The sequence below is a fragment of the Cryptomeria japonica genome, chromosome 9 (assembly GCF_030272615.1).
Source record: "Cryptomeria japonica chromosome 9, Sugi_1.0, whole genome shotgun sequence".
Taxonomy (NCBI): Eukaryota; Viridiplantae; Streptophyta; class Pinopsida; order Cupressales; family Cupressaceae; genus Cryptomeria; species Cryptomeria japonica.
The window spans coordinates 527,827,061-527,840,313 of NC_081413.1; positions in this window are offsets into that span (position 1 = coordinate 527,827,061).

Genomic DNA, 13,253 nt, shown 5'->3' on the forward strand with positions numbered 1-13,253 from the left:
CCTTGCCCACTTCTGGCCATTCTTTGTCTTTTGGTCTACCACTCTCATTCTTTTCAAGCAACTCCTCTTTGGAATTCTCTCCTACTCTCTTTTTGACAGGAAGTCTTTTGGCGTGCTTTGTTGTGATTCGGACCTAACCTTGTCTCCATGTTCTTTCCTCCATTCATCTTTCCATGGTGTCATATTTTTTTTCTTTCTGATCTTTGGTAGTTTTTGCTTACATGGACCCCTTGCCACGTCTCTCTCCATCATAGTCGCTTATTTGTCCATATCCAACATTATGATCATGGTTGTTGTCATCTGTGCGATACGACTCCCAACTTGTTCCATCCACCTTATTTCTCGTCACACCTCTGCAGATCTTCCATCCCCGGCGTACCTTGTTCCATCATTTCGAGGCATGTCAATGTACCTGCTTCCTATTTGGGCTCGCCATGTTCCTCTCTCGCTTGTGGTGATTGGTAGTTTGTTTTTCTTAGTTTATTTTTTTATTTTATTTTATATTTTGTGTTTCCTTCTGTCAAATGGTGAGTTGCCTTGTAGATAGTTCAACCATTCAGTTGGGGAGAGGGTTTGTAACTATCATCATTTTAATGCATTGTCATTTATAACCTCTCATTACTATATTTGCTCATCATTCCCTATCAATTACTCATTGTCGGATTTAGAATTTGTTATTGTCAACCGTTTTACCAAAACCATACTTGTCTGAGTCACTGGTATTGAGCTACAATGAGTTTTTATGGAAATGGCAAAAGGTCACTGCCCATTCCATGAACCTACCACTTTGCAAGGTTTAAAAGCGCATGTTGACGCATATGAAGAATTTCAAAAGGTCCACTGGGATGTCTATTTCAAAGATTGAGAGGGTTTAATGAGAAAATTGTGTTAGAATTTGCCCACAATTTTTGTAATCAGAAGGCTACTGCTCGAGGGTTGGATATTAAAGTTACCCTGGAAACCATTGTTGAATTTTTTGGGCTGCCACTGATAAGAGAACAATATTTCCCTAAGAAATCCAAGCAGTCTATAGAGTTAAAGCCAACATGAAAGAAATTCTTGTAGAGGAGCAAGTCTGTGGAAATGATTGTTGGGCAGGGCACCAAATTACAGTCCTTACCAGGACATTGGAAGGAAGTTGCTAGGTACATCATTCACTATATCACTTATGAAGGTAGTTTCCAGTATGTTTTTGCCCAGAATTTCAAATTAATGTTGCATTTGCGGCAAGGTTTGTTAATCAACATTTCATTTTTTCTATATCGTGCCCTGCAACGAATGTCTAAAACCGTAAGAAGTGGTAAACCCCATTGTCTATCCCATCATGGTCTGATAAAACTTCTGGTAGTCCAAGAATTGACATTTTTGTCTCCTCCCAATGATTGGGACTCATTTATCCATTCTCAAGACGATGAGGATACGAGACCCTCTAAGGAAGATAAATCTTCCACAAAGGGTTCCTTTGAAGATAATTCTTTGGATGAAGATGGGACTGATGAAGAGGAGTCTGTCTCTGAAGAAAGTAAACAAGAAGGGTCATCTAAATAGACTAGTAAAAAGAAACACAAAGGAAGCACTAGTAAATCCTCTGTACAAACCCCAAACCTAGAAGAAGAATGACCCAAACTACTACAAGGCGAGTTGCATCGGAGTCCAACAAGCCGAAACCTTCGCCCCTAAGTAAGTAGGGTAGTGAAAAAAAGAAATCTTCGGAACCACCATTCACTGATCAATCTGGTGACAGGAAGGGAAAACATAAATTGGACGCTTCAACTAAGTTAGATAACTTGACCCAAGTAGCTAGTACTTTGGTATGTTCTGAGGAAATAGAAGTTTTGTTTGAAGTAATTGGAAAACGAGAAAATTTCTGCAGGGTGTTTAGTAGGGAAAAATGCCAAAAGGTAAAAGAATAGGAATCCAAGCAACAAGCCAATGAGTCTCCAAAAGATTTACCTAGTGCTAACCTAGAGAATGTGCCAATAGAAAATCAACAAGGGCAAACAGAGTATGCTAGGGTCAAGCCACCATCAACGATGAATTAGGAACATGAAACAAAAAATGTAATACCCTGAGAGATAGATGCTTAGGTTCCAGAGGGACCAATGGACAATATTGATAATAATCTTCAAGTACAGATCATGATAGAAGACATTGTTCATGAAACAGAACAAGAGAAGCCAAAGCATGATCAACAAGGCCTTAAAAACAAAATACATGATGAGTTGTCTAATTCTGACCCACATGAAAATGAGAAGGTAGATGAATTGATTGATAATGTGAATGGAAGTCTTCAAATTGAAACCATGATGCTGAGGAGGAATTTGAGGAGGAAGATCCTCAAAGGGTGACAAAAAAAGAATTTCAAGGTCTGAAAGCTGAAATGACTAAAATGCAGACAAAGAATCAAACTTTACATGAGTTGTTATAAGAAGCTAATTCCATTATCAATTCACAAACAAAAGAGATAGATGAACTCAAGGCTGAACTTAACAAAGTAATAGTTTCTCAAACGTCCATTCAGGAGCACAAGTAGAAAATTCAGGCAATGTAACAATAATGGGCCAATGAGATCAATGGCACTCTACAGAAGCTCATAGCTTTACCTGGTTCGTAGCTTACATTCCTTTGCATGAGGACATGCAAATTGTCCAGCTGGGGGGAAATGGTGGGTGTAGAATATTTCATTAATTTTGCCTTATTTTCCTCTTTACCTTTGCCTTTGTCCATATTCCTATCACCATTTGTTGAAGGAACCTTAATATTTAATAAAATATGGAAAATAAATTAGGATTAACAAATTGCTAAAAATTATGATAATTTTGATTATTTTGTGTTCGAAATGGCAAGAGATGGTTAAGGAGGAAGATGAAGTTGTTACAAGCATGTGGACCATGGGAGATTGATGGAATGAAATTAGCAAAAATTTGTTAGTGACCGATCATTTTAATTTAGGATATTTTATTTTAACGTCATAAGTGGCCTGCGGCCCTTTGTTGTTTTCATAGACTTTTGGTTGTGAGTGGTTGATAGGCCAAACAAACAAACAAACAAACTTACAAACTTATTGTTACGATGTATGGTTGGTATATATATGTATGCCTATTTGAACTTAATCATCCTTAATACATATTTTTAGTTCAAAACTTAAATTTCGTGAATCTGTGTTTCTGCTCACTACGAAAAACCGATATAGAGTAACAAGTTGCATTTGTAATTCATCACTTGGTGACCAAGGAGGCAAAGCCCACTCTGCAAGTTACATGGTGATTTGTGTTTAAGCTTCATGTTCACGTTTGATTTGTGCATTTCATTTGATTTGAGAGAAATATGCTAAATATAATTACTTTCAGACATCTAATTCTTTATACTCTAATAGATTTCGTGATTGTTTTATGATCATTTCAAATTACATTCAACATTTATTAGAGTTGATTCACTTGTGTGGAATTGAGTAGAGTTTCTGTAATTAATCCTGTAACTTTTACTAGTCTGTGATAATTTATGTCACATTTCCTAGCGCAGGGTTTGACAGGAAGTAAAATCTTTAATCTAGACTTATAGAATGTGAAGTCTAAGTTAGTTTAATTTGAAGTTTGGCTAATTATTGATGCATGATCCAGTTTCTTACTCAGATAATTGCATCTCATTCTTCCTTGAGTCACTATCTTCATCCCTTTGGAAAACAACCACAATATCTTCCATTAGTCTATGACCCCCGATTGACACATCTAGGTACAACTAAGGACATCTATACAAGCCCAATTTGAGTCAAAATAGAAATAATCTGGTCACAGTTTTACCCAATGACTTCCTGGCTGGCTCTAAGATTTGGAACGATATCCTGAAATATAGAACTATCATTATGGAAGGCCTAAAATGGAAAATTGGTAATGGGAATAATATCAGATTTTGGGAGGATGTTTGGGTGGGGGATAGCACCTTGGCATCTAATCTTAATCTTAGAGATCTGCAAGCTTATTGTAAGAGATACTTCAGTCACATGGTAAAAGACAATATATCCCCTTGGAGAAAATGGAAAGACCTCTCACTATGTTGTCAAAACCACCCCCATCTTATTTAGAAGGCTACTGAGCTCCAAAAATAAATTGGGAGGATCAGAATCCCCTTGTTTCCTAGGGATGATAGGTGTCTAAAATTTGGATAACAATGGGGAATTCTCAGTTAAATTTGCTTACAATGCATCGTCGAAGAGTGACTTTTCACTTGGATGCTAGAGGAAGGTTTGGAACCCCCACCTGATCCAAAAAATTAACTTCTTCTGGTGGATGACCATGCATGGTAGAATCCTCACTCAAGACAATCTTGTTAAACAAGGATTCCAAATTCCTAACTGGTGTGCCCTGTGTAAGTAGGAAGAAGAAACCATCTCGCATAGAATGCTAAGTTGTTAGTTTGTTGAACAAGTTTGGCTAAAAGTTTTAGACAAACTTAAAGTGTCCTAGGTTAGGAGTGGTGATCTCCAACATCTCATTGAGGAATGGAAAGGTCCCTCCCATAACCCATTGGTTCAACAACTCTGGAGACAAATCCCCCCACATGTTTGCTAGAGCCTATGGAAGGAAAGGAACAATAGAATCTTTAGAGACATTGAAAACCTAGTGGAGATGGTTTTCAAAACTATGTACAAAATGTTGTTAGAGAATTTATTAGTTACTACTTGAAAGTGTCCAACCTAGCCCTCAACTCCCTATGATGACAAAGTGGCCAAAAATTGGGGATTGTCTAAAGACTATGCCAAATTTGATAATTCAAAAAAGCTTGTTAGGAAGAACACTACCTGGAAACCCCCTAATCTTGGATGGTATAAATTAAATTTTGATGGGGTTGCAAGACAAGAGAAGGCGGTTGGAGGTGGAGTTTTGATTAATGAGAAAAATAGGTTTTCAGGACCCGAAACCTTTAACATAGGAGATTAAGAAGTATCATCAAAGAGTATCCAAACCAAAAAAACTGCTTACAAAACGATCGGCAAAAAGCCAGTAAACAGAAAGGACAACAAAAGATAGAAACAACAAAACAACAGAAACCAGGAAAATACTGCACAGTTAAAGAGTCTTCAGGAGGTCCTTCGCCTTAATCACCAACTGGTCATAGGTGGCCGCAACAGCTTTGAGTTCATCCAAGTCCTTATTAGGCTTCTTCTCCTTCTTTTTACCTCTGGTTCTTGTTCTGGGTCCTTGAACATCTCCTGTACCTTTAGTGTCAGGGTCAATTTCCAGGATGTCCTTCTCCTCATCCAATTTGTTGATGATAGTTTTGGTATTGCCAATGGAGACCTTCAGAATGTTTAAGCTTTGCTCTGCGATGCTTTTGAGACATTCCTCAATTTTGCTGACTTTACTGACAGTTCCCGAAATAGGTTGATCCATAGCATTAGCATTCGCTTTACTCCACAGCAAGTCTTTCTCAATTTTCTCGAATCTGGGGTTGAAGGAGTCTCTTATATTTTCATCTTTAGCAACTGTATTTGTCAAATCCTCCATATAATCTTCCATAGTCTTCCCTTCACCAGTGTTGATAGTTTCCAAAATCTGGATTCTGTGGCTGAGCTTCTTGTTGTCATCCACAACTTTCTTGTAATTGTAGATTAACCATTCCATGGTGTCCATAAAACCTTTCAAACCCTCATGGGGAGGGTTTGAGGGGGGTTCTATCTTACCAGAGTTGTCATGTTCCCTATTAGGGTTGTCACCAACAATAGCTTTATCTTCAACCCTATGAACTTCTCCAGTGGTCACCTCCTCCAAGTTTTGATCAACATTCAAAATCTTTTTTTGCTTATGTTCCTCCAGCTCCTTCACATTCTCATCCTTTCTCTTTTGTTTGTTTCTGGTCTGAGTATGGGCTTTGGTTTTATTTTTCAGTGAACCCTAGGGTTTCTCCTTCTTTGAATTTTCAGAGACCTCCTCCTCCTCCGAGGAGCTTATCTGGAGAATTTTGCCTTTATATTTCTTTCCCTTTGAGGAGGAAGGCCTAGTTTCATATATTTCCTCTTCTTGCCAACTTGAACTTCCGAGTCATCTGTATTCTCCTCAGAATTGCTCGTTGGATCATTGTCAGAACCCTCATCTAAAGAAAAACAAATTCTGACCCATCCCCCTCAGACTCAGAAATAGAGGGCTACGGGCGGGCAATTTGGTTAGCCTTGAGGTGGTCATAAATAAGAACCATTAAGCCTTGATGCATGACAATGTCACCTGTAGGGTTCTCTTTGTGGGCTTTAATGGTGGCATTCATAGAACATAACAAAAAATATGGAATGTTAACCTTCTCGTCATGCCTAAAATGATTCATCAAAACAAAATGGTAGTTGTATACGAATCTACCATCCAAAGTAATATAGTGCATTATAACAAAAAGGACCTCCTGCCATGGTTTAACAAAAGCCCTAGGGGGATAGTAAGTTTTACTTAGCTTCACCAGGCATTTTTTCTCCTTTTCAGTTTCAGGATATCTTTCAATGGCCTCCTTGCTCACTTTTCTGTCTCTGTAGTAGTTGCTTCCTTCCCTTCGGAGACCCGTGGCCTGGGCAATAAGGTCTTCATCTATGACAACAGACTGGTCTCCCATCTTCAAAGTGCCCTTTCTCTAGTTTTTACAAAAGAAATTAGTGATTGTTGCATCCCGTCCATGGAGCCTCTCCATAAATTTTGAGAACCCTCCCTTCTGCAGAACATTCCAGACCGCCTCCTTTTGCTTCCATTCCTTACAACTGCTAGGTTCGTAGCGACGCCTATTTCCGCCCATGTTTTTGCTATTCTGAGCTGAATGTCGAAACTTGCAGAGAGTTTTAGATAGAAAGTTTCTCGGAGCTACCAAATTTACCCAGAAAGTGTGGGAAGTGATAGATTGAGTGTTATAATAAATGGTGCTGACAACATTATAATTGCTCGAAGTACTCCTTTTAATCCATTTCATTATTGTTTTGTACATTAATTATCTTTGGGGTGCTATTGTATCGGTCCTTAAAAATGATTAATCTGACATCCTCTAGGAGACCTTGTTCTCCCTTCCAAGTAATCATTTCATCTTGATTTACCGCCGCATTGGCTGCCCAATTAGCAAAAGCATTCACTTCACGATAGATGTGAGATATGTAGCTTTTCTCAAAAGTGTTAATGAGGTCTCTAGTGGCCTTTATAATGTTATTGATAGACCATGAGGGCTTAGAGGTCCCCTCAAGGCATTTGATGATATTGTTAGAGTCCCCTTCAATCCATATGTAGGGGCAATTCCATCTTTTTGCGAGGAGTATACCTTGGAGTGCTGCCATTGCTTCTGCCTCGTGGTTTGTTTGGCTTACTATTGGAACATCAACCATTTCCTTACATATACCTTTGTCATCTCTAAGAATAGCTCCACATCCCGCAGGACCCAAATTCCCTTTTGCAGCACCATCAAAATTGACTTTGAACCAACCATGAGGGGGAGTTTGCCATCTTGCTTCTAATCTTTTGTTTTGCTTGGGGTCAGAACTGTCGGCATTCTTCAAGTTCTAGGAATTTAAAATGTGAGATTCCAATGGGTTGGTCGAAAAGCAGGGACCCCCAATGATCCCAATGTTCTCCACAATCGCCCATTGTATTTTCTGGAACACAATATCCTGAGTAAGAGAAGTGTCCCTAAAAATACGATTGTTTCTTTCTTTCCATAATCCCCACAAAATGTGAGGGAGAGATAGCTGCCACATAGATCTCAAAAAAGAGTTAGACCAATGGTAATTCTAGGAGTAGAACAACTCACTGATAGTGTTAGGAAACACCCAATCAATGCAAAAACTCTTAAGAAATCTTTCCCAGATAGAAGCAGAATAGGAACAATGGATAGCTAGATGGTCCACTGACTCTTCCTCCATAAGGCACAAAGCACATCTATTAGGAAAGACAAATCCTCTACCCTTGAGGTTGTCTAAGGTCAAGATTTTGTTTTGAAGAATAGTCCAATAGAAAAAGTTGATTTTGGGGGTTAGACCCTTTAACCAAGCTTTAGACCAGAAATAATTTTTCAAAAGAGGCGGGGGAGAGAACACCATACATTGAAGAGACAATGATATTACCTTTGGGTTCATGTTTCCAAATGAGGGAGCCTTCCTCTTTATTCAACCAGGCTGAATACAGATGATTTTTGAGCTTGATAAGGCTTGGGTGAATACTTTCTATGTTCTGCCATTTATTACCAGTCCAATACCCTTCAACTAGAGGACCAAAAGTTCTAATACAGGAGGAGACATAAGGGGCCCATTCTGGGAAATCAGTCAAAGGTTTATAAAAAAGCCAGGGGTCTTCCCAAAAATTAACTTTCCTACCATTGCCTACTTTCTAAGTAACACCTTTAGCAATGCTATCTCTGCACTTAGAAGCATGATTCTAGATATGGGACCCATTAATTTTGATTTCAGAATTGATAAAAGAGGAAAGAGAGGAGGACATAAGAGAGTACTTACTTCGCCAGATTTTGCACCATTCACCCTCTGAGTGGAACATTCTCCAAACCTGTTTAGACAGGAGAGCTTCATTTAAGATCCCGATTCTTCTTAAGCCTAGACCACCTTTACTTTTCGGTCTGCATACCTGATCCCAAGCCACAAGAGACATTATTTTCTTATCCTCTACCCCTGACCATAGAAATTTTCTTTGAATTTTCTTAATAGCATTAGCATACTTGACTGGAATTTTGAAAAGGTGTATGCTTTGAAGAGAAGCTTTGAGAAGTTGAAGCTTTCCAACCTGACTTAAAAGGGCTCCTTTCCAACCAGCTATCTCTTTATGAAACTTGTCCACAAGAGAGCTCCAAAAAGAATCAGGGGGTGCAATGCCCAAGGGGAGGCCAAGATAAGTGGCAGGAAGATCAGCAATCCGACATTCCAGGATTCTACTGATTCTATGTTGTCTTCTCTCTGGAGTATTGATGAAAACTACTTTTCTTTTTACCCAATTAATGAGTGGACCAGATGCAAAGGAAAACTTACAAAGAGTGTTCTTCAGGGTTCTAGCTTTTGAGATACTCGACTCCCCCATGACAATGGTATCATCCACAAACTGTTGGTGAGAGCAAATAAGATCAGCTGAATAAGGTTGGAGTCCCTTAAAAGATCCTCGCATAACCATGTTTTCCATAGACCTACCAAAACATTCAGCCATAATAATGAAAAGGATAGGGGAAATGGGGTCCCCTTGCCTCAGTCCTCTAGACTCTTGGAAAAAGAGGGAAGGGGGACCATTGACAAGAACAACAAAAGAGGCTGAGGTAATAAGCTGATTGAAGAGGTCAACACATTTGGTGGAAAAACCATAAGCCACAAGAACCTTCACAAGAAAAGACCAATCAACTCAGTCATAGGCCTTAGAGAGATCAAGCTTGAGGACGAGACCCTGTTTCTTAGCCCTAACAAGAGAATGAATATTCTCATGGACAGTAATGATGTAGTCGAGAATTTATCTTCCTAGGACAAAACCATTTTGCTAATGATTAATCAGAGAAGGAAGGACAATCGGGATTCTGGTGGTAAGTACCTTGGAGATAATCTTATAAAAATAATTGCACAAGCTAATTGGTCTGTGATGAATACTAAGAGGGGGGGTGAATTAGTATGCCAAAAATCTTTGCACTAAAACACTTACATAGTCTAAAGATAAACCGATAAAGCAGTCTGACAGTCAAACCGGTTACCACACATACAAACCAAAATGCGAATAAAACATTCACCCACAAAAGCAATACAACCATAACACAAGATATTTGACGTGGAAACCCAACTGGGAAAAAACCACGGTGAGATGGAACTCACAAGTCACTATCTGCAGAATAGAAACCAGACCGGTTAAGGTCTTACAATGTTCTTCACCAGAACAGATCCTGTTAGGACTCTCAATCTCTGTTAGGAGATAAGTCCGATTAAAGACTACCTTGTTAGAGGATTTTAGATTCACATGTGTGGACCACCTTGTTAGAGGATTTTACAAAGGCTTTGAGGCCTACCCGGTTAGGGGCTACTGACTTGTTAAAGATATGAGTAATCAACAAGTGTTTGATCTATCTAATAGCACAAACTGCTTGGTTAGATCCAGTATTGCTCACAGCTAATGCATTCCAGCATTACTTCAGTCTTCTCTATCTCTCTCTTAGTTACAACTCGATCTTCTCAGATAAGATCGCTCTTCCAACAACTCAACATCCACCTTAAACCCTAGCTCAACATTAATCCTTTTCACAACAACCTAAAACCCTAGACATGATGTCCCTTTTTAAAGGAATCTGATTTCATGTCGGTCCAATAGGATTTCTTTACAATTTCCTAGGTTCAATGAACCTAGACATACTTAGTAACACGACATAGGAATCATCGTTAATGTGTCAGCATCGTCAAACAATCGGTGGATTGGTAACTCATCACAAAATGCCGATTGGTAACTCATCACAGAGTATTACCGGTTCATACAAAATACCGGTTGCCGGTTTGACAGAAATGAAGACTGGTAAGAATGTGTTGTGCCGCTTTGCACCCTCGTACCGCTTGTGATCTGCGAACTGCTTGGGGTCGACATGCTGCTTTAGACCGGGAAACACATTCTGCAAAATCATTACTAGTCTAAAGACTAGAATACAACATACCGGTTGGAACAAATACCGGTTGAGCATGAGCTCATACATATAAAGGGGATCTCAATACAAGTGTGTGTCCATCAATGACAATCACAACATAAACATAAAAAATGCCAATAGTCTGAACTTGTCCATGTAGTCAACACCTTGGGTTTTAGGAATAAGTGCAATGAATGTGCCATTAATTTCTTTCAAAATTCTTCTAGCCCCAAAAAATTCCTTGACCCCGTTGGAAACATCTTTTCCTACAATGTCCCAGAAATCATGGAAAAAGAACATGGGGAAGCCATCGGTACCAGGGGCTTTGTTACCATCAAAAGAAAAAACAACATTTTTGATTTTAGAGATCGAAGGAATAGAAGAAAGAGAGGCATTCATCTGCTCATCAATGAGACAAGGAATATTTTGGAGAAAAGAAGATTGAGCATCAACATCCAACCCGTGATACCTCCTCAGAAGTTCTGAAAAGTACCTTTTGGCCTCATTCCTTATCTCTTCCTCCTTGACCAGTTCCCCATTGTCCACTGCCAATTTTGTAATACTATTTGCCGCTTTATGTTTGATCATCGACATATGAAAAAATCTTGTATTCCTATCTCCTTCCTTTAGCCAAATGCATCTGGATCTCTGCTTCCAAAAAGTTTCCTCTTTAGCAATGTTTTCATGGTATTTTTTAAGGGTCTCATTTTCTTCAGCTATAGACATAGTACTGAAACCATCCTTCTGAATTTGGTCCTCTATTTTCTTAAGGTCATCCTGGATTTTACCTTTGGCCTCAAAGATGTTCCCAAAGTTGGATTTATTCCAGAGTCTTATATTGTCCTTAACACTTTTAAGTTTCTTAACAACTCTGTACATAGCAATTCCCTCTACTTGGATACTCCACCATTTCTGAATATTACGGTTGATGTCAGGGTGACGAGTCCACATTTTTTCAAATCTGAAAGGAAAATGTCTTCTTCTATTAATTGGGTCAGCAATGAAGGTGATGGGAAAATGATCTGACCCAACCCGGGCGTGGGCAGATAGGGAGCAAAAGTAATGTCTGTACCATTCATCAGAAATAAGAGCCTTGTCAAGGCGAACTTGGATAAGATCAGGATCGGTTCTCCTATTAGTCCATGTGTAATTGCATCCCTGTATCTCCACATCATTGAGAACCTGTGTATTTATGAAGTCCATAAGGGCCAACCTACTTTCCAACTGAGAGGGGCTTCCACCAAATTTTTCCTCCTCTCTCAAAGGAGTATTAAAACAATTGATTGCTGCTTACTTTGGTAACCTCAATGGCCTTACCAATAACCGAGCAGAGTGCATGGCCCTAAATTTACCCTCTTTATGAACATTAAAACTTTGGTTATTGTGGGTGATTCTAAGCTAGTTGTTGATGTTGCCAATGGACAACAAATTGAATTGGTCAATGGAAGCTATAATGGAGGATATTTTCAAGCTTCTCATAAGTCTAGATCTATTCACAATTTCTCATACTTATAGGGAAGGTAACAAAGGTATAAATTTGATGGTGGCAATTGGACTACAGATAGATGGTATCAGACGTTGGAGACAATGGGATTCCCTCCCCCAACAAGTAAGAAGACTCCTTAGGGAGGAAAGCAAGACATATAAATTGGAATATGGAAATCAAAATTAACTGGTTTTGGTGCTCCTTGTTAAGATTGCTTATTTTCCTTAGCAAGGGCCATGAGCGATTGAATATGTTAACCTAGTGACAATATTTGGCTAGGGCGAGAGATAATTCAAATCACATGACTAGACAAAAGGCAAATGACATGTGGCAAGATGATGAGGCAGAGACCATAGATGGTAAAATAACATGGGCTATGCTGTGCAAAAAGTACTATAGAGACATGTATACTAATATGATGGGATGGCGTCATCTAAAGGACAAAGCTAAGGGTGTGATAAGATATTCAATCGACAGGCAGATTTGGCAAGATCATGTGATCAATGCTGCTCTTGGTTTACCAATGGAAATGAGTTTTTGACACGTGTGGAGTGTAATTACAAGAAAAGGGGAAATTAATGACATGAATAGTAATGATGCCCTCATTAATTTCATTGTTTTTACTATCAAAATAATAGTACCAAGATTAAACTTTTGAAGTGCGTTAGAAACATTGTTGCAAAGAGTGACATAATGGGGGGAGATAGACCGAGAACAGAGCCTGATAAGCATGAGGAATTAAAAAACAAGGCTACTATTTGGCATATTTGTAAGGAGGGGGTGTGGCCCAATATATTGAAGGCATGAATGGGTACAATGAAAATGTATCCATTCAATTTGCCTCCTCGTGGGTTGATCGTAGGGTCACAATGGGGGGAATTTTATTTGAGATTAATGAAGAGGTGATTGCGAAGGCTATGGGTCTCCCTACTATAGGGAGAAAATGAAAGAAAACGAGCAGGGTTGTAGACAATGAAAGCCTCAATCAATTTTTCAAGGAGGATGAAAGCCTTGTCAAACTTCATGGTGGCTTTGATAGGGAAAAACTACCAGAGCCCTGGGATTAAGTATGCCTCATGGTAATGAAATATTTTACACTTGAGGGTAGATTCAAAGTTTTTTATTTCTACCATTTTCCCTTTCTTAATCATTTCCGTAATCACTC